We start from the raw sequence: 18,293 nt of genomic DNA, 5'->3' as shown, positions 1-18,293 counted from the left end.
AGAAATAAGACAGAAGAAAATATAAATCAGAATAAGAAGTCAGGTACTTCCCTGGTGGACCAGTGGTTAAGATGGTACATCTCCAATGCAGGGCACCTGGTTTCAGTCCCTGGTGAGAGAACTAAGATCCCACATGCTGTGGGTGTTCAATGTGGCCAAAAAAAAGTCAGCTAGAATTAAAATGCAGATGTGCAAACCATAAGAGTTAATCTTGGAAGATGAAGACTGATGAATAGTCATGATGAATAGAATTAAAATGCAGATGTGCAAACCATAAGAGTTAATCCTGGAAGATGAAGGCTGATGAATAGTGGAGAGGTGGTTGGTGACTTTAACAAGCAATTTCAGATTGGGGAGTAAAAGCAGGGTTGGAGTGGGTTGTTGAGTGAATGAAAGTAAGGAAGTATAGATGGTAAATATAGACTGATCTTTTAAGAATTTGGATTAAGATGAAAATGCAGGAAAAAAATTTAAAAAACAGGCAAAATGTCTGAATAGATATTTCATCAAAGAAGATCTACAAATAGCCATGAAAAGATGTCCAGCGTCATTAGCCATCAAGGAAATAAAAACCACAGTGAGATAACACTTCACACCCACAAGGATGGTTGTAATCAAAAACACAGATAATAGCGTGATGTGATTGTACCCTTATAACCTGCTGATAGGAATGTAAAATGGTGCAGCTGCTTTGAAAAACATTTTGGCAGTTCCTTAAAAGGTTAAACACACTCCTAGGTATATACCCAAGGGAAATTAAAACAATGTCCACACAGAAAGCCTGTACATCATGTTCATAACAGCATTATTCATTATAGCCAAAAAGTAGAAACAATCCATATATCCATCAACTGATGAATGGATAAGTAAAATACTATATTTACCCATACAATGGAATTTTGGATTTTATTCAGTGATTAAAAAGTAGTAAGAGTACTGGGACTTCCCTGGAAGTCCACTGGTTAGGACTCAAGAGCATGGAATTGATCTCTGCTTGGGGAACTAAGATCCTACCTGCCGTGTGATGTGGCCAAAAAAAGAAAAAGTAATAGGGTACTGATACAGTCTACAAAATGGAAGAACCTTGAAAAAATTATGTTAGTGAAAGAAGCCAGTCACGAAAGACCACATACATTTGACCCTTGAACATTGCGGGGCTTGTAACACCAGCCCTGTTCAGTTGAAAATCCACATATAAGCTATATTTGATCCTCTGTATCCATGACTCCTCCATATCCATAGTTCTGCATCCTCAGATTAAACCAATAGCAGAAAATCCACATGTAAGTGGACCCGTGAAGTTAAAATCTGTGTTGTTCAAGGATCAGCTGTATTTGATGCTTCCATTTGTATGAAATGTCCAGAATCAGAGATAGAAAGGAGATTAGCAGCTCCCTAGAGATGGAGTAGGAGAGTTCAGAGGGAAAGAAAAGTGACTGGTAATGGGTATTGGGAGAAGGTAATGGCACCCCACTCCAGTCCTCTTGCCTGGAAAATCCCATGGATGGAGGAGCCTGGTAGGCTGCAGTCCATGGGGTCGCTAGGAGTAGGACACGACTGAGCGACTTCACTTTCATTTTACACTTTTATGCATTGGAGAAGGAAATGGCAGCCCACTCCAGTATTCTTGCCTGGAGAATCACAGGGACAGCAGAACCTAGTGGGCTGCCGTCTGTGGGGTCGTACAGAGTCAGAAACGACTGAAGCGACTTAGCAGCAGCAGCAATGGGGTATTGGGTTTCTTTTTGGGGTAATGAAAATGTTCTAAAATTGATTATAGTGATCCAAATACCATTGAAATTATATTTTAAATGGGTTAATTGCGTGGTATGTGAATTACATCTCAATAAAGTTGTTTTTATTTTTTAATATTTTCTTTATTTTTTTAATTTGGTTGTGCTGGGTCTTAGTTGTGACATGTGGGATCTAGTTCCCTGACTAGGGATCAAACCCGGGCCCCCTGCAGTAGGAGCATGAAATCTTAGCCACTGGACCACCAGAGAAGTCCCAAGTTATTTTAAAAAGATGGGGAGCAGAGAAATGAGATAAAGGCTGAAAGAAGATAGTGGTAGTGTGGGGAGAATTTTCTTAAAGATGGGAGATACAGAAGCCAAAATGTGAAAAGGTTCATGATCAGTTACTTGATACTTTCCGAATGTATGTGTTTCTTCATAACCCCTCCTATTCTCTGATTCTGTTGTCTTTGTGCTTCATGTAGTATTCAGCCTCCGATACTTTTTTGTTGTTGTTCCTTCCTTTTGGAATGGCCTTACTATTTATTTGTTCATCGGACTCACATTCATTAAATAGCTCCAGAATGTGCTAGGACCTATGTAAATAGACTGTTATTTCTTTTATTAAAAAAAAACAAAAACAACAACAACAACCAAAAAAAACCCTTTCTCTTGGTGCCATTTCTTTCTTCAGCTGCTGTTCCATTTCTCTTCTTCCCTGTATATAAACTATCTTGAAAGAATTGTTTTTTTAAGAGTTATATATACTAGCTGTCTCCAATTTATTTCCTTCCATTACTTCTCTTTTATTATATTTAATATATTATTTAATAACACAAAAGATTACATGTAACTATAAAGTGTATCATGTACGGATATGAGAGTTGGACTATAAAGAAAGCTGAGCACCGAACTGATGCTTTTGTACTGTGTTGGAGAAGACTCTTGAGAGTCCCTTGGACTGCAAGGAGATCCAACCAGTCCATCCTAAAGGAAATCATTCCTGAATATTCTTTGGAAGGACTGATGCTGAAGCTGAAACTCCAGTACTTTGGCCACCTGATGCGAAGAACTGACTCATTGGAAAAGACCCTGATGCTGGGTAAGATTGAAGGTGGGAGGAGAAGGGGATGACAGAGGATGAGATAGTTGGATGATATCACTGACACGATGGACATCAGTTTGAGTAAGCTCTGGGAGTTGGTGATGGACAGGGAAACTGTCCATCACAGGGAAACTGTCCATCAGTTTCCCTGAACTGAACTGATAAAGCGTAATAATAAGAGGAACACCTGTGGGCTTCCCTGGTGGCTCAATGGTAAGGAATCCGCCTGCCAATGCAGGAGACGTGGGTTTGATTCCTAATCCAGGAAGATCCCATTTGCCACAACTACTAAGCCTGTGCTCTTGAGCCCAGGAGATACAACACCTGAGCCCACGAGCTGCAGCTGCTTAAGTCCACACACCCTAGAACCTGTGCTCCACAACTAGAGAAACCACCACAATGAGAGCTCACGTGCTACTACTACGAGAGAGTAGACCCTGCTCGCCACAGCTGGAGAAAAGCCCTCGCAGCGGCAAAGACCCAGCACAGCCAGAAATAAATACAATAATTAAGAAAGAAGAACACCTGTAAACCCATCTTCCAGCTTAAGAACTAGAATCATTGCCTGTAAATTACGTATACTTAAGAGTTTTTCTCATCCCACTGCCTGCCTCCCTTCTAAAGGTCACTGCTCTTAAATTTTATATTTATCATTCTATTGCTTTTTAAAAATACAGTTTAAAATCATGTTTAATTTGCTTTTTTACATTGTTCTAAGTGCTTTACATATATAATTTAATCCTCATGACAGTTTCATGATTATTTTGCCTGTTTCACAGATGAGAAAAAATGAACTACAGAGAGCTTAATAATCACGTTACTGGTGAATGGCCCAGCTGGGATTTGAACTCAGATCGTTGGCTCCTAATCTGTGCTGTCAACCACTGCTTTATTGTCTTATTGCAACACAGTCTTCTGTTTGTTTCCATTCAGTATTACATCTTCATGATTCATTCATGTTGTATATTTTATTCATTTTTTCCTGTATAATATTTCATTTTGTAAATATACCATAATTTATCCATTGTTCCACCAGTGAGCTTTTGGACTATTCCAGGCTTGTTTGTTTTTGCTGTTCCTAACATAGCTGCTCAGAATATTATCATATATGTGGCACAGTTGTGTAAAAATTTCTTTGGAGTTTATACGTAGGAGTGGGGTCTCTTTTTCTTCCTGTATGCATATAAACAAGCTTATAGTTTCTCTCATCTTAAAACAGAACAATGGAAATCCTGCTTGATCCCATTTCTTCTGCCAAGTTACTGTCCCATTTTTCTGATCCCTTTTACAATCCACCTTCTTGAAAAAGTAGTTCCTCTAAAATCTCTGCTTCATTACATTCCACTCTTTTTCTCAATATTTGCTTTTTATTTTTTAATTGTAAAATATATATAACAAACTTTGCCATACATTTTTAAGTATCCATTGTAATGGTGTTAAGTATGATACATTTACATTGTGCAGCCAGTCTCTAGTAGAACTCTTCATCTTGCAGAACTGAAACTACCCCATTAAATGACTCCCCCATTCTCCCCTCCCCCCAAACTATTGGCAACTACTCCTACTTTCTATCTTTTATGAGTTCTGTAAGTACTTCATATAAATGTAGTCATACAGTATTTGTCTTTTTGTGATTGACTTATATAACTTAGCATAATGTTTTCAAAGTTCATCTATGTTGTAACATATATCAAGATTTCCTTGCTTTTTAAGGCTGAATAATATTACATTGAATGTACATACCACATTTTGTGTATCCATTCATCTGTGAGAGATACTTGAGTTACTTCCTTCTTTTGGTTATTGTAAATAGTGTTTCTGTGGACTTGGGTGTATAAATAGCTCTTCAGACTCTGCTTTCAGTTCTTTTGGGTATAGTCCCAGAATTCGACTTGCTGGATTATATGGTAATTCTATTTTTAATTTTTTGAGGAATTACCATATTATTTTCCTTAGTGGCTATACCATTTTATGTTCCTACCAGTAGTGCACAAGTTCTGATTTCTCCGAATCCTTGCCAACACTTATATTCTATTTTTTTGATAGTAGCAATCCTAATGGTTGTGAGAGGTACTTCATTATAATTTTGATTTGTATTTATTTAATGATTAGTGATGTTGATCATCTTTTCAAGTGCTAATCGGGCATTTGTATATTTTCTTTGGAGAAATACTGAAGCCCTTTGCCCATTTTTAAAGTGGGTTTTTTTTGTTGTTATTGAGTTTTAGGGGTTCTGTATATATTTTGGATATTAATACCCTGTCAGGTATATGATTTGCAAATATTTCTCTTTCAGGAAGTGAATTTTTATAAACAAGTTCTACAATGAAAAGAAAAAAGCATCTTGATATATAAAAGTTTTAAAAAATTTGTAAAGGCTTTTGAAATTTAATTTTATTTATTTTTGGCTGTGCTGGGTCTTTGTTGCTGCTCAGGCTTTTCTCTAGTTGTGGTGAGTGGGGGCTACTCTCTAGTTGCAGCACACAAGCTTCTCATTGCAGTGACTTCTCTTGTCGCAGAGCACGGGCTCTAGACATGCAGGCGTCAGCAGTTGTGGCTTCCCGGCTCTATAGCACAGGCTCAGTAGTTGTGGGTAATGGGCTTAGTTGCTCCTTGGCATGTGGGATCTTCCTGGCCCGGGGATCAAATCTGTGTCTCCTCCATTGGCAGGCAGATTCTTTACCATTGAGCCACCAGGGAGGTCCTAAAATTTTTAAATCAGAAAGTGTTTAAGACTGCATGGGTGCTAAGTTGCATCAATCATGTCTGACTCTTTGTGACCCTGTGGACCAACTGTAGCCTTTCAGGCTCCTCTGTCCATGGGATTCTCCAGGCATGAATACTGGAGTGGGTTGCCATGCCCTTCTCCAGGAGATATTTCCCATCCAGGATTGAATCCACATCTCTTTACATCTCCTTCATTGGGTTCTTTACCATTAGTGCCACCTGGGAAGCCCCATTTAAGACTAAATTCTTTCAAATGTTCAAACAAAATGAAAAGCAACCTATTCAATCTCAATAATAAAATGTGTCCTTGGGGCTTCCCTAGTGGTCCAGTGGTTGAGAATCTACTTTGCAATGCAAGGAACAGTGTTTGGATCCCTGGTCCCGGAAGATATCACATGCTGTGGGGCAAACGAGCCCATCCGCCACAACTACGGAAGCCCACATCTTGGAGCCCATGCTCTGAAACAAGAGAAGCCACCATGATGAGAAGCCTGTGCATGGCAACTAGAGAAGGCCGGCTTGCAGCAACGAAGACCCCACACAGCCAAAAATAAATAAGTATTAAAAAAGACTTGATCTTGGTATATGATCCTTTTAACGTGCTGTTGAATTTGTTTTGGTAGTATTTATTAAGAATTTTTGCATTTATCCTCGTCATGGATGTTGGCCTGTTGTTTTCTTGTAGTATCCTCATTTGGCTTTGGTATCAGGGTAATGTTGGTCTCATGAACTGAGTTTGGGAGTGTTCCCTTCTATTGAGTTTTTTGGGAGAGTTTGAGAATTGGTGTTAATTCTTTGAATGTTTCGTAGAATTCACTTGTGAAGTCATCTAGTTCTGGAGGTTGTCGGTCTTATTAGTCTGTTCAGGTTTTCTATATTTTTTATTACTAAGACTTGGTAGATCATACATTTCTAGGAACTTATTCATTGCTTCTAGGTTGTCCAATTTGATGGCATATGATTGTGTCTTATGATCCTCTGTGTTTTTGTGATATCTCCTCTTTCATTTTAAATTGTATTTCTTTGAGTCCTCTTTTCTTTGTAAGTCTAGCTCAAGGCTTGTCAATTTTATCTTTTTTAAAAAACTAACGCTTAGTTTCCCATTGTCTTTCTATTCCTGATTTTATTTATTTTTGCTCTGATCTTTGTTATCTCCCTCTTTCTTCTAACTTTGGGCTTAATATGTCCTTCTTTTTCTTGAGGTAGTTTGAGATTTTTTTTTCTTTTTAACATGGGCATTAACTTCCCTCTGTGCTCTATTTTTGCTGCATCCCATGAGTTTTTGTCCGTTGTGTTTCCATTTTTGTTTCAAGATTTTTTTTTACTTCATCTCTGACCCATTGGTTGTTCAGGGGTGTGTTTAATTTCCACACATTCGTGAATTTTCCAGTTTTCCATCTGTTATTTATTTCTAGTTTATACCGTATTGGTCAGAAAAGATACTTGGTATAGTTACGATATTTTTAAATTTACTGAGACTTTTTGTGACCTCATGTGCTCTATCCTGGAGAATGTTCCAGGTGCACTTGAAGATGTAATCTATTATTTTTAGATGGAAGACTATATATGTCTGTTAAGTTATTTGATCTAAAGTATAGTTCAAGTCCATTGTTTCTACATTGATTTTCTGTCTGGGTGATCTGTTCATTATTGAAAGTGGGATATTGAAATCCTCTGCTATTATTGTATTGTCTGTTTCTCCCCTCAGATCTGTTAATATTTGCTTAATATTTTAGGTATTCTTAATATTTTAGGTGCTCTGATGTTTAGGTCCTCTTAATATTTTCAGTTTAGTCCAGTTGCTCAGTCATGTCTGACTCTTTGCGACTCCATGGACTGTAGCATGCCAGGCTTCCCTGTCCATCACCAATTCCCAGAGCTTGCTCACACTAATGTCCATCAAGTCAGTGATGCCATCCAACCATCTTATCCTTTGTCGTTCCCTTCTCCTCCTGTCTTCAATCTTTCCCAGCATCAAGATCTTTTCCAGTGAGTCAGTTCTTTGCATCAGGTGGCCAAAGTATTGGAGTTTCAGCTTCAGCATCAATCCTTCCAGTGCTGTGAATCCTCTTGATGAATTGACTCTCTTAAAATCATATAATGACTTTCTTTGTCTCTTGTTACAGTTTTTGACTTTTTTCCCCCTGATATAAGTATAGTCATCCTTGCTTTATTTTGGTTTCCATTTGTATGGAATATCTTTTTCCAGGCCTTCATTTTGTTCTTATGTGTGTCCTTGTAGCAAAGTGAGTCTTTGTAGGCAGCATGAACATCAGGCCTTTTTTTTAATGCATTCAGCCACTCTTCACTCTTGCCTTTTGACTAGAGAGTTTAATCTGTTTACATTTAAAGTAATTATAACTCAGTAAGGACTTATTATGGCAACCCACTCCAGTATACTCACCTGGGAAATCCCATGGATAGAGCAGCCTGGTGGGTTACAGTCCATGAGGTTGCAAACAGTTGGACATGACTTGAGCGGCTAACACACACTAAGGACTTACTACTGCCATCTTGGTAATGGTTTTCTGGCCATCTTGTAGTTCCTTTCTTCCTCTCCTCTCTTACTGTCTTATTTTGAAATTGGTAATTTCTGATATGATGTACTTTGATTCCCTTCTCTTTATCTTACGTATATCTATTATAGGTTTTTGTTTTGTTGTTACCGTCAAGCTCACCTGAAACATGTTACAGGTGTGACAATCTATTTTTAAGCTGATAACAAGTTTGATCGCATACAAAATCTACCCTTTTACCTCCCCCCATTTTATGTTTTTCATATCACAGTTTACATCCTTTTATATTGTGTATCCGTTAACAAACTATTGTAGCTGCTGCTAAGTTGCTTCAGTCGTTTCCGACTCTGTGTGACCCCATAGACGGCAGCCCACCAGGCTCCCCCGTCCCGGGGACTCTCCAGGCAAGAACACTGGAGTGGGTTGCCATTGCCTTCTCCAGTGCATGAAAGTGAAAAGTGAAAGTGAAGTCGCTCAGTCGTGTCCGACTCTTTGCCACCCCATGGACTGCAGCCTACCAGGCTCCTCCATCCATGGGATTTTCCAGGCAAGAGGACTAGTATTCTGAATCTATGTTTACCTTTATCAGTGTGTTGTGTATTTTCATGTTATTAGTTAGTATCCTTTCTTTTCAGATTGAAGAATTCTTTTCAGCATTTGTTGTTAAGGCAGGTTAAGTGGTGGTGAACTCTCAACTTTTGTTAGGGAAAGTATTTCACCTTCACCTCTGAAGGACAACTTTGTTAGGTAAAGTATTTCTTGTTTTGCATTTTTTTTTCTTTCAGCATTTTGAATATATCGTCCCATTCCCTCTTGGCGTGCAATATTTCTGATGAGAAATCAACTCGTAGCCTTATGGAGACTCTCCTGTATGAGAGACATTTTTTTTTTCTGACTTAAAAAAAAAAGTTTTTTTGTTTGTGTTTATTTTTTTGACTGCAGTGGGTCATTCATTGTTGCTGCGAGTAGAGGTTAGTTACTCTAGTTGTGGTGCGTGGGCTTTTAATTGCAGTGGCTTGTCTGGTTGCAGAGCATGGGCTCCAGGGTGTGCAGGTTTCAGTAGTTACGGTGCCGGGCTTAGTTGCTCTGTGGTATGTGGGATGGTTTTACTGTAATACATCTTGGAGAAGGTCATTTTGGACCTTTGGATTGACATTTTGAAATGAACTTTTAGCTTAATGAACCTGGATGTCCACACCTCTCCCCACATTTGAGAAGTTCTCAGCCATTACTTTTTGAATAAGCTTTCTACCCCTTTCTCCCTCTCTTCTTCTGTGACTCCAGTGGTATGTGGATTGTTTCTGTTAATGTGCCCTGTAAGTCCCATAGGCTTTCTTCATTCCTCTTCCTTCTGGCTTTGTTTTGTTTCCTTCTGGCTGGATAATTTCAAATGATCTCTCTTCAGGCTCACTGATTCTTTCTTCTGCTTGGTCTAGTCCATGGTACTTTAAAGTTGACAAATCCAATTAGTATCTTGTTTGTTTGTTGTCTTTTATCTTACGTAACCTCTTAGTGGAGTTGCTAGAGGTGACCATTCCCCATTTCTTGAATCGCTATCTTTTGTTGCTTCTGGTAACACCACCTTCTTGGGTCTTGCCCTTTCCTCCTCCTCTTTTGACCTTCTTGTCAATTACCCTACTCAGTTTCTGAGTATTTTTAGTTCCTTAGGCTTTGTTGCCCTCTCTCTAAATATACCTTCTTCCTAAATTTCACTTATTACTATGCTAATAGGTTTACTGATAATTACTAGATCAGACTTCTCCTCTGTGTATCCAACTTCTTAATTGGTATTTTTTCCTAGAAGTCTCACAAATTATTAAAATTAATGTATTCAAAATGTGATGATTGCTTTGTAGTCCTCAGATTGGCTCTGCCCCCCATCTCTGTAGTAGTAGTGAATGATACCGCCATCCATCCAGTTACTAAAGCTAGACACTATACTTTCCCATGTCTAATTTATTATACAAGCTAACTGTCCATCTTTATAGCCATCTCTCCAATTATAGGCTATATTGTCTCTGGTTTGGACTATTACAGTGACCTCCTAATTGAGCTTGCCACTTCAACTCCTGGCTTACTCTTGTTTATTCTTTCCATAGTAGCCAGAGTAGTATTTTGAAAACCTAGATCAGATCTTATAACTTCTCTCTTACATAAAATTATTCACTGTCTGTAGGGTTGAATGAAATCCAGACAGTTTAAGACAGCCTGAAAATTTGTACCTACACCTTCATCCTTCTACACACAAGTGTCACTGGCCTTCTGTTTCTTTCAGATTCAGTTGAAAATCTCACTTTGTGTCTTTTGCGCGTTCTTCTTTCTGGAATGATCTTTTATTTCATTCTCTGAATGACTGGTTTCTGCTTATCCTTGAAGTCTCACTTAAATGTCACCTTTCCAACTATAATAACTAAAGTAGGTCACAGCCTTCTGATCTTTTTTTTTCCCAGCCCATTTATCACACTCGGTAATTATACAGTTACTTTGCGATTATTTGATTAATGGCTGTATCTCTGCTATATGCTGAATTCCGTTAGGACCAAGACCATCTCACATCTTTGTCTCTAGATCATCTTTAAGTCAGGGTTTTGCTCTTGGTACCTGACATAGTGCCTGGTACTCTAAAGTGGGCATTAAGTATTCGTTGAATGAATGGATGTGAGCTCCTTTCATATTTCAAGCACTATGAGAGCTTCTGTTGTTCAGTCTCTCAGTTGTGGCTCTTTGTGACCCCATGGACTGCAGCACGCCAGGCTTCCCTGTCCTTCAGCATCTCCCAGAGCTTGCTCAAACTCATGTCCATTGAGTTGGTAATGGCATCCAACCATCTTGTTCTCTGTCGTCCCCTTCTCCTCCTGCCTTCTATCTTTCTCAGCATCAGGGCCTTTTCTAATGAGTCGGCTCTTCGCATCAGGTGGCCAGAGTATTGGAGTGTCAGCTTCACCATCAGTCCTTCTAATGAATATTCGGGGTCGATTTCCTTTAGGATTGACTGGTTTGATCTCCTTGCAGTCCATGAGACTCTTGAGTCGTCTCCAACACCACAGTTTGAAAGCATCAATTTTTTGGCACTCAGCCTTCTTTATAGTCCAACTCTCATATGCATACATGACTACTGGAAAAACCATAGCTTTGACTAGATGGACCTTTGTTGGCAAAGTGATGTCTCTGCTTTTTAATACACTGTCTAGGTTTGTCACAGCTTTTCTTCCAAGGAGCAAGTGTCTTTTAATTTCATGGCTGCAGTCCCTGTCTGCAGTGATTTTGGGGCCCAAGAAAATGAAGTCTGTCACTGTTTCCATTTTTTCTCCATCTGTTTGTCATGAAGTGATGGGACCAGATGCCATGATCTTAGTTTTTTGAATGTTGGGTTTTAAGCCAGCTTTTTCCACTGTCCTCTTTCAGTTTCATCAAGAGGCTCTTTAGTTCCTCTTTGCTTTCTGCCATTAGAATGGTGTCATCTGAGGTGTTACTTCATATCAGTATCTGAGGTTATTGATATTTATCCCAGTAATCTTGATTCCAGCTTGGCTTTATCCAGCCTGGCATTTCGCATGATGTACTCTGCATATAACTTGAATAAGCAGGGTGACAGTATACAGCCTTGATGTACTCTCTTCTCAATTTTGAACCAGTTTGTTGTGGAATTCTAAGTATTGCCTTTTGACCTGCATACAGGTTTCTCAGGAGGCAGATAAGGTGGTCTGATATTCCCTTCTCTTTAAGAATTTTCCACAGTTTTTTGTGGTCCACATAGTCAAAGGCTTTAGCATAGTCAATGAAGCAGAAGTAGATGTTTTTCTGGAATTCCCTTGTTTTCTCTAAGGTCCAGCAGATGTTGGCAATTTGATCTCTGGTTCCTCTGCCTTTTCTATGTCCAGCTTGTACATCTGGAAGTTCTTGGTTCACATACTGTTGAAGCCTAGCTTGAAGGATTTTGAGCATGACCTTGCTGCATGTGAAATGAGTGCAATTGTGCAGTAGTTTGAACATTCTTTGGCATTGCATATTTTATTTGTATGTATTTTAATTCTCACACTAATCATATTATACAGTTGCTGTTACTGTCTGCATTTTGCAGGTAAGGTTAAGCAACTTACCAAAGTCACACAGCTCACACATGGCAATAGTAGAATTAAACCTCAGTCTTTTAATTTTTGAGCCTGTGTTTTAACTACTTTCTGCTAGTTAATGGGCTCTATAGACAAGAAATAACACTTTTTGAGGAAACGTTTAGTGAACGTTGATTCATTCCTTACTCAATTGCTAACTGAATAGTGAAATAATTGAGTGCTTATATCAAAACTGAATCTTATTTTTTTTTCTTATTTGTAACATAAAGATCTTACATTACAAATGAAAATTATTTTCTTTGTTGTTCCAAATTTAATTAATACTAAACCATTATTTTACATTTACAGAATTTGTAGATTGGTATGGCTAGGCATGCTAACATTGTACCTGGGCCTCCACTTCAGCTATCAAATACTTGCCTAACCCTTAAAGACTGGTGGGGTTTGAGAGTTTCAGTTTGAAGCATCCTTCTTCTCCACTCCAGTTGAGAAATAAGAAAAACGTTTGACAAATGGAAATAAAACCAACACCTTTATTACTGATAAAACTGATATTCAAGATGGTACCTCCTATCTGTGGGCCAGTGAATTTTCTAATACTGCCAGAATTAGGCAGATTTTTCCACCTAGGTGCAAGCAGTGATCAGAACCAAACCAAACAGAAAGCTATGGTCCTCCCTTGTGAGGCAACCCGTGTGAAACCTCACCAGTGTGTAAGGTAGCAAAGCTGAATGCATGCTCCCTTCAGGCAACTGTACCCCCAGAGTGGAGCTGCCTGCCCACCAGGGATGGTGTGCTGATGTCTGTCTATTCACATGGAAGGGCACAGTGCAGTGGGCAGTAAGTGATCCCCCAGTGAGGGTGCTGATCAGATTCCTCAGTTTAGTTCCGTTTTCACGTACCAGACCAGTGCTTAAATCTAGTAGACTTTTTAAACACTGTGTATTTGTTTGTCTTGGGCTCCATTGGGTCTTCATTGCTGCACACAGGCTTTCTCTAGTCGTGAGGAGCAGAAGCTGCTTTGTTGTAGCATGCAGGCTTCTCATTATGGTTTCTTCTCTTGTTACAAAGCACGGTCTTAAGGTTCAAAGGCTTAGTTGTCCCACGGCATGTGAAATATTAGTTCCCCAGCCAGGGATCGAACCATGTCTCCTGCATTGCAAGGCAGATTCTGAATCACTGGACTACCAGGGAAATCCCTAATCTAGTAGAATTTTTGATGATTTTTAAATTTTTTTTATTTATTTTAAATGGAAGGATAATTGCTTTACAGTATGGTGTCGGTTTCTGCCAAACATCAACATGAATCAGCCATAGGTATACATATGTCCCCTCTTTCTTGACCCTCCTTTCCTCCTCCCTCCCCATACCACCCCTCTAGGTTGTTACAGAGCCCCAGTTTGAGTTCCCTGAGTCGTACAGCAAATTCCCATTGGCTGTCTATCTTTCATATGGTAATATTTGTTTCCACGTTACTCTCTCCATACTTTTCCACTCTTTCCTCCCTCCCTCTCCCACCCTCATGTCCATAAGTCTGTTCTTTGTGTCGTGTCTCCATTGTTCCCCTGCAAATAATTTCATCAGTACCATCTTTCTAGATTCCACATATATGTGTTAGTATATGATATTTGTTTTTCTTTCTGAGATACTTCATTCTGTATAATAGGGTCTAGGTTCATCCACCTCATCAGAACTGACTCAAATGCATTCCTTTTTATGGCTGAGTAATATTCCATTGCATGTATACACAACAGCTTCTTTATCCATTCATCTGTAGATAGACATCTAGCTTGCTTCCATATTGTAAATAGTGTTGCAGTGAACATAGGGGTACTTGTGTCTTTTTCAGTGTTGGCTTCCTCAGGGTATATGCCTAGTAGTGGGATCATGGGTAGTACAAGGGTGAAGAAGAGGAATGCTGATATTGTATTAATAACCGGCTAGTTGTTAATTAAGGACACCACTGAATGCAACTGTCAGGAGTAAGCCTAAGCAAAGATACAGAGGAAGGGAAAAAAAATGGAAGAAGAATGGAGAGGAGTAAGATAAGAGAAGATGGAGACTAGAAAAAGAGAAGAAGTGAGGGGCAGTAGAGGATTGCCTCTAAACTATAAGTCTGTTATTCTCATTCTAAATTTTCTTTCAGTTTCACCTCTAAAGGATAACAAAAGTAAGCAGGAACCTGAGATTCTGCTCTGTAAGTTCTATCAAAACTATTTTGTAATAAGGAGAGAGGAAAATAGCTGTTTTGTTTTAGTAAATCACCCTAAAAGAATAGGGATTTCCCCTTTTTCTATATTGTTAATGGATTAAGCATACTGTGGCTATTCTGTAAATAAAGTCTGTACGTGGATATGGGTACTAGATCTTACAAAAATTCTTACAGAACCTCCACATTACTATCCAGGAACTAGATAGAACTTACAGAAGTTTCTCTTCTTCTTTTGGAGACCTTATCCCTTTGTTTATAATTGGCTTTTGGTTTTCAGTTCTTACTTTGGCAACCAGTCTTTACTTCCACCCCTTACCTCCAACTTCTGCCTCATTCCCAATTGTGATTTAAACCATGAATTGGATAAACTAGGTTAACACTTTCCTGAGGACGAGTTCTACTCAGATCACTGTCTTTTTTGAGATTCAAGGTATGTTAGAAACTATGAGAGTGTGGGTCCAGTGGTCAGGCTGTGTGGACTCAAGTGTTTTAACATTCTACCCTAGTTTTTTAAAAAAAAGTATGTCAGACTTTAAGAGACTTTGTTTTTAAATAGATAATAAATGTATGGACTTGTTATAAAAGATTCAAACAAGTATAAAGGAAACAAATAAAAAGTCTGTTTTCAATCCATCCTCCATATACCTAGTTTGTCTTTCTAGTGGCCATCATTATTAACTGCTGCTTGTGTATCTTTCTAGAGATAGTTCTATGTATATTATATCAAACTTTGAAAAATTATTTCCAAAGTCCTTTGTGATTTTTAAAAATAAGCATAGATAAAGATTAAACTTGATATAGTTCATGGGGGGCTAGGTGGTTGCATATATACGTTTTATTTTGATCTGAAGATAGACTAGGCACGTATACCTTTCATATTCTCGGGCTAGGCTACTTCCTTCAAATGTGTAGTGTTGCCAGTATTTATTGTTTGGTGAAACAAAAATATTTCTCTAATGACCACAGGAACAGAATATTTTCATGACTTTGAGATTTTAGGCCTTGATGAAACCAGAACCTTAATCTACCAATCTAAGAATTCTTTCTGTGGGTAGTATAAGGGTGAAGAAGAGGATGCTGGTGTTTCCTAACTTCTAAGGGTTTGTGATCTCTGTACGTCTTACCAAAATGAAATTGTGTCAAGTGATGAAAATAGGATAAAAGACAAGGGAGGACAGAATAAACTCTAGGCAGACATTATCTTTTCCTTCATCTTCTCTAAGGCAACCGTTTTGTGGAAGAGAGCCACATACACCTCTCTGCAAGCTCTGTTACCCTTTTCCACTTTGTAGTTCCTTCTTCGGCCATATCTCCTCCTGAACAGCTGACCCACTAGCTAGGCTGAATAGTGGAGGGATTTTGTTATGCAGAGTCACACTCCATGGGGACTCAGTTGTGTCCCAGCCATGTTCTGCCTAAGCAGTTGGTTGTCATGTTCAGACAAGCTGCTTAACCTTCAAAGCTCATTTTCCTGTCCTGGAAATGAAACTTTTTGTCTGTGTTTCCTGGTTCATATGAGATGTTGCCGCACTGACATGTACCTACACACTGATGGCACAGTTAGTTATTCCTTGGGATACAGGCATGGGCTTTTGCTGCCAGAAAGGGCTGTGCCCCCATAGAACTGTCCACATATTTCAGTTGAGGGCTCTTGCTCTGGTCAGTCTATGTAAGCACCAGTCTTATGTAGGTTTTACTCTTAACTTATTTGGGTCACAGTTCAAATGCTCTGTTTCTTAAATGTTCTACTTTGGACTCGACATTACCTATTCCCAGGGAACTTAGAACTGTCCTCTTCCCAGAAGGGAGACGAAAGGAGGTAGGGTCATGTAAGAACTGTTTTACTCAGCTCTCTGCACCGGTTTGGATACTGTCAGTCTTAGGGTTTCCATTACTTGGTTCTGCTTAATAAAAAGTGAAGTGACATACCAAAGGGAATGTTGAAATAAAATTAAGACTCAGTTTCTAAGTTTTAGAAGGAAACTAATAACATATTCCCTGCTCTACTTCACAGAGTTGTTGGGAAGAGCAAATGAAATCATAAATGTTATAGGACTTAAGATACTGTTTAATTGTCAGACAAAAAGATATAGTACAAAATTCTGCATCATGTGCCTAGAGGAGTGAGGAGGTTCTTTTTCCGTCTTGAAAGCAGAGTTTTTCTTAAGAGTTTCTGAGTACGTACGTATCCCCTTGCACCTGAGTCTTTAAGGTAGAATGGTTTGTTCATCATTCAGGGTCCCAAAAGGAAACAGATGGCATACCCAAGCAGAATAATTTGAGAAAGATGTAATAAAGGGACTATTTACAAAGAGACTTAGGGAAACCAGTGAGAGCGAGCAGAGTACCCTATGGCCAGCAATTACAGAGCCTGTGTTACTCTAGATCTAAAGGGGGAAGGAACTGAGGGAGATTGCCAGAATCTAAGAGTAGCTGTATGGAGAGAACTTTGGGCGCCAGTAGCAGTATGCAGTCAAATCATGGTATTCTGGCAGGGGAAGGAGCTAGGAAAAGAAATATTCTGATCTCCTCCTCCTCCTGCCCTTTGATATCCTGCTGGTGTGTATCTGGTTCACCAAACCCAACTGGAATCCACAGGACAAGGGAGCCTGTTCATACACTCTTTATGGTCAGCTTCCTAGCCACAAAGCAAGGTGGACAGGAGTGGCAGGCAGATCTGGAAGGGCGAATGGATGGATCTCTGGGCAATAAGTTTGATTGTTTTATTAACTGAGGATTCTTTAGTTATTTTGACTTAGGGTTTGAAAATGTCGATTTTATACCTAAGATCTCGTTTGAGTATCACCTGGTATGAATGTGAGTAACTCCCCCTGGCATTAAAGGAATGTGGAAAACAGATTACTGTTATAGCGGTAAGAGCCGTGAAAGAGAAGTGGGGAAGAGATGAGCTGGAGGTGTCAGGCTTACTTGAGCTGAGAGGAAGTAGTGGAAGTGCTGAGAGTCATGTTTTAAGACCAGGTATGTTGCGCAGATCTGTGGTGTGGGTTCTCTGGCTTAGGCTCTGCATGTTGCAGAGCAACCTTTCTGTTGTTATTGTCTTTTGATAATTTTATTTATTCATTTTTGGCTGTGCTGGTTCTTCGTTGCTGCAAGGGCTTTCTCTCGATGTGGCGGCCAGGGGCTACCCTCTAGTTGTTCTGCACGGGCTTCTCGTAGTTTGGCCTCTCTTGTTGAGGGGCACCGGCACGGTCTCTAGGGCCAATGGGCTTGTTAGTTGCAGCATGTGGCCTCAGCAGCTGTGGCTCCTGGGCTCTGGAGCACAGGCTCAGTAGTTGTGGTGCACAGCCTTAGTTGCTTCTTGGCATTTGGGGTCCTCCTGAATCAGGGATCGAACCTGTGTCTCCTGCATTGTCAAGTGGATTCTCTGCCACTGAGCCAACAGGGAAGCCCCTCATTTTGTTTTTAATGTTACTGTTTTCTTTTTTTCCAGAAGGAAGGATTATTGAAAATACTCCTTTTTTGTTCTGATATGATATAATGTCTAATTCATATTTTTACTTGAATTTCAATAAAGTATGTTAATTTTAAGACTTCTCTACCTGTAAATGAAGTAGGGTGATGCCAACTTAAGCTGAGTCCTGTGCTAGGTCATGCTAGCCTGTAGGATGTTTTCAGTGGTTGGAATGTCCTCTCCTCTCCACCCATCTCTATGAAATTTTTTTTTTAATTATTCACTTCTTTGTTTGACTGTGCTGGAACTTTGTTGCTGTGCATGGGCTTTCTCTGGTTGTGGTGAGCAGGGGCTGCTCTCCAGGTGCGGTGCGCAGGCTTCTCATTGCAGTGGGTTCTCTTGTTGTGGAGTGTGGGCTTTCAGTAGTTGTGGCTCCCAGACTCCAGCGTACAGGCTCGAGTGCACGGGCTTAGCTGCTTCAAGGCATGTGGGATCTTACCAGACGGGATCGAACT

At 39.5% G+C, this 18,293-nt stretch overlaps 1 protein-coding gene across 10 annotated transcripts in view; it reads left to right on the top strand.

The window, feature by feature from the left end:
- Positions 1-18,293, top strand: part of RBMS2 (RNA binding motif single stranded interacting protein 2) — a 78,207-nt gene that overhangs the window by 25,862 nt on the left and 34,052 nt on the right. Inside the window, exon 2 of one of the 10 annotated variants that reach the window (XM_059886246.1) lies at positions 2,755-2,835. The exons of the other annotated variants lie outside the window; for them this stretch is intronic. The gene's annotated coding sequence lies outside the window, so the exon portion shown is untranslated. The remainder of the gene's footprint in view (positions 1-2,754; positions 2,836-18,293) is intronic. 10 annotated transcript variants of the gene reach the window in all.

The sequence above is a fragment of the Bos taurus genome, chromosome 5 (genome assembly GCF_002263795.3).
Source record: "Bos taurus isolate L1 Dominette 01449 registration number 42190680 breed Hereford chromosome 5, ARS-UCD2.0, whole genome shotgun sequence".
Taxonomy (NCBI): Eukaryota; Metazoa; Chordata; class Mammalia; order Artiodactyla; family Bovidae; genus Bos; species Bos taurus.
The sequence above is the reverse complement of the archived record's forward strand: the minus strand, read 5'-3'. Positions and strand labels throughout refer to the sequence as shown.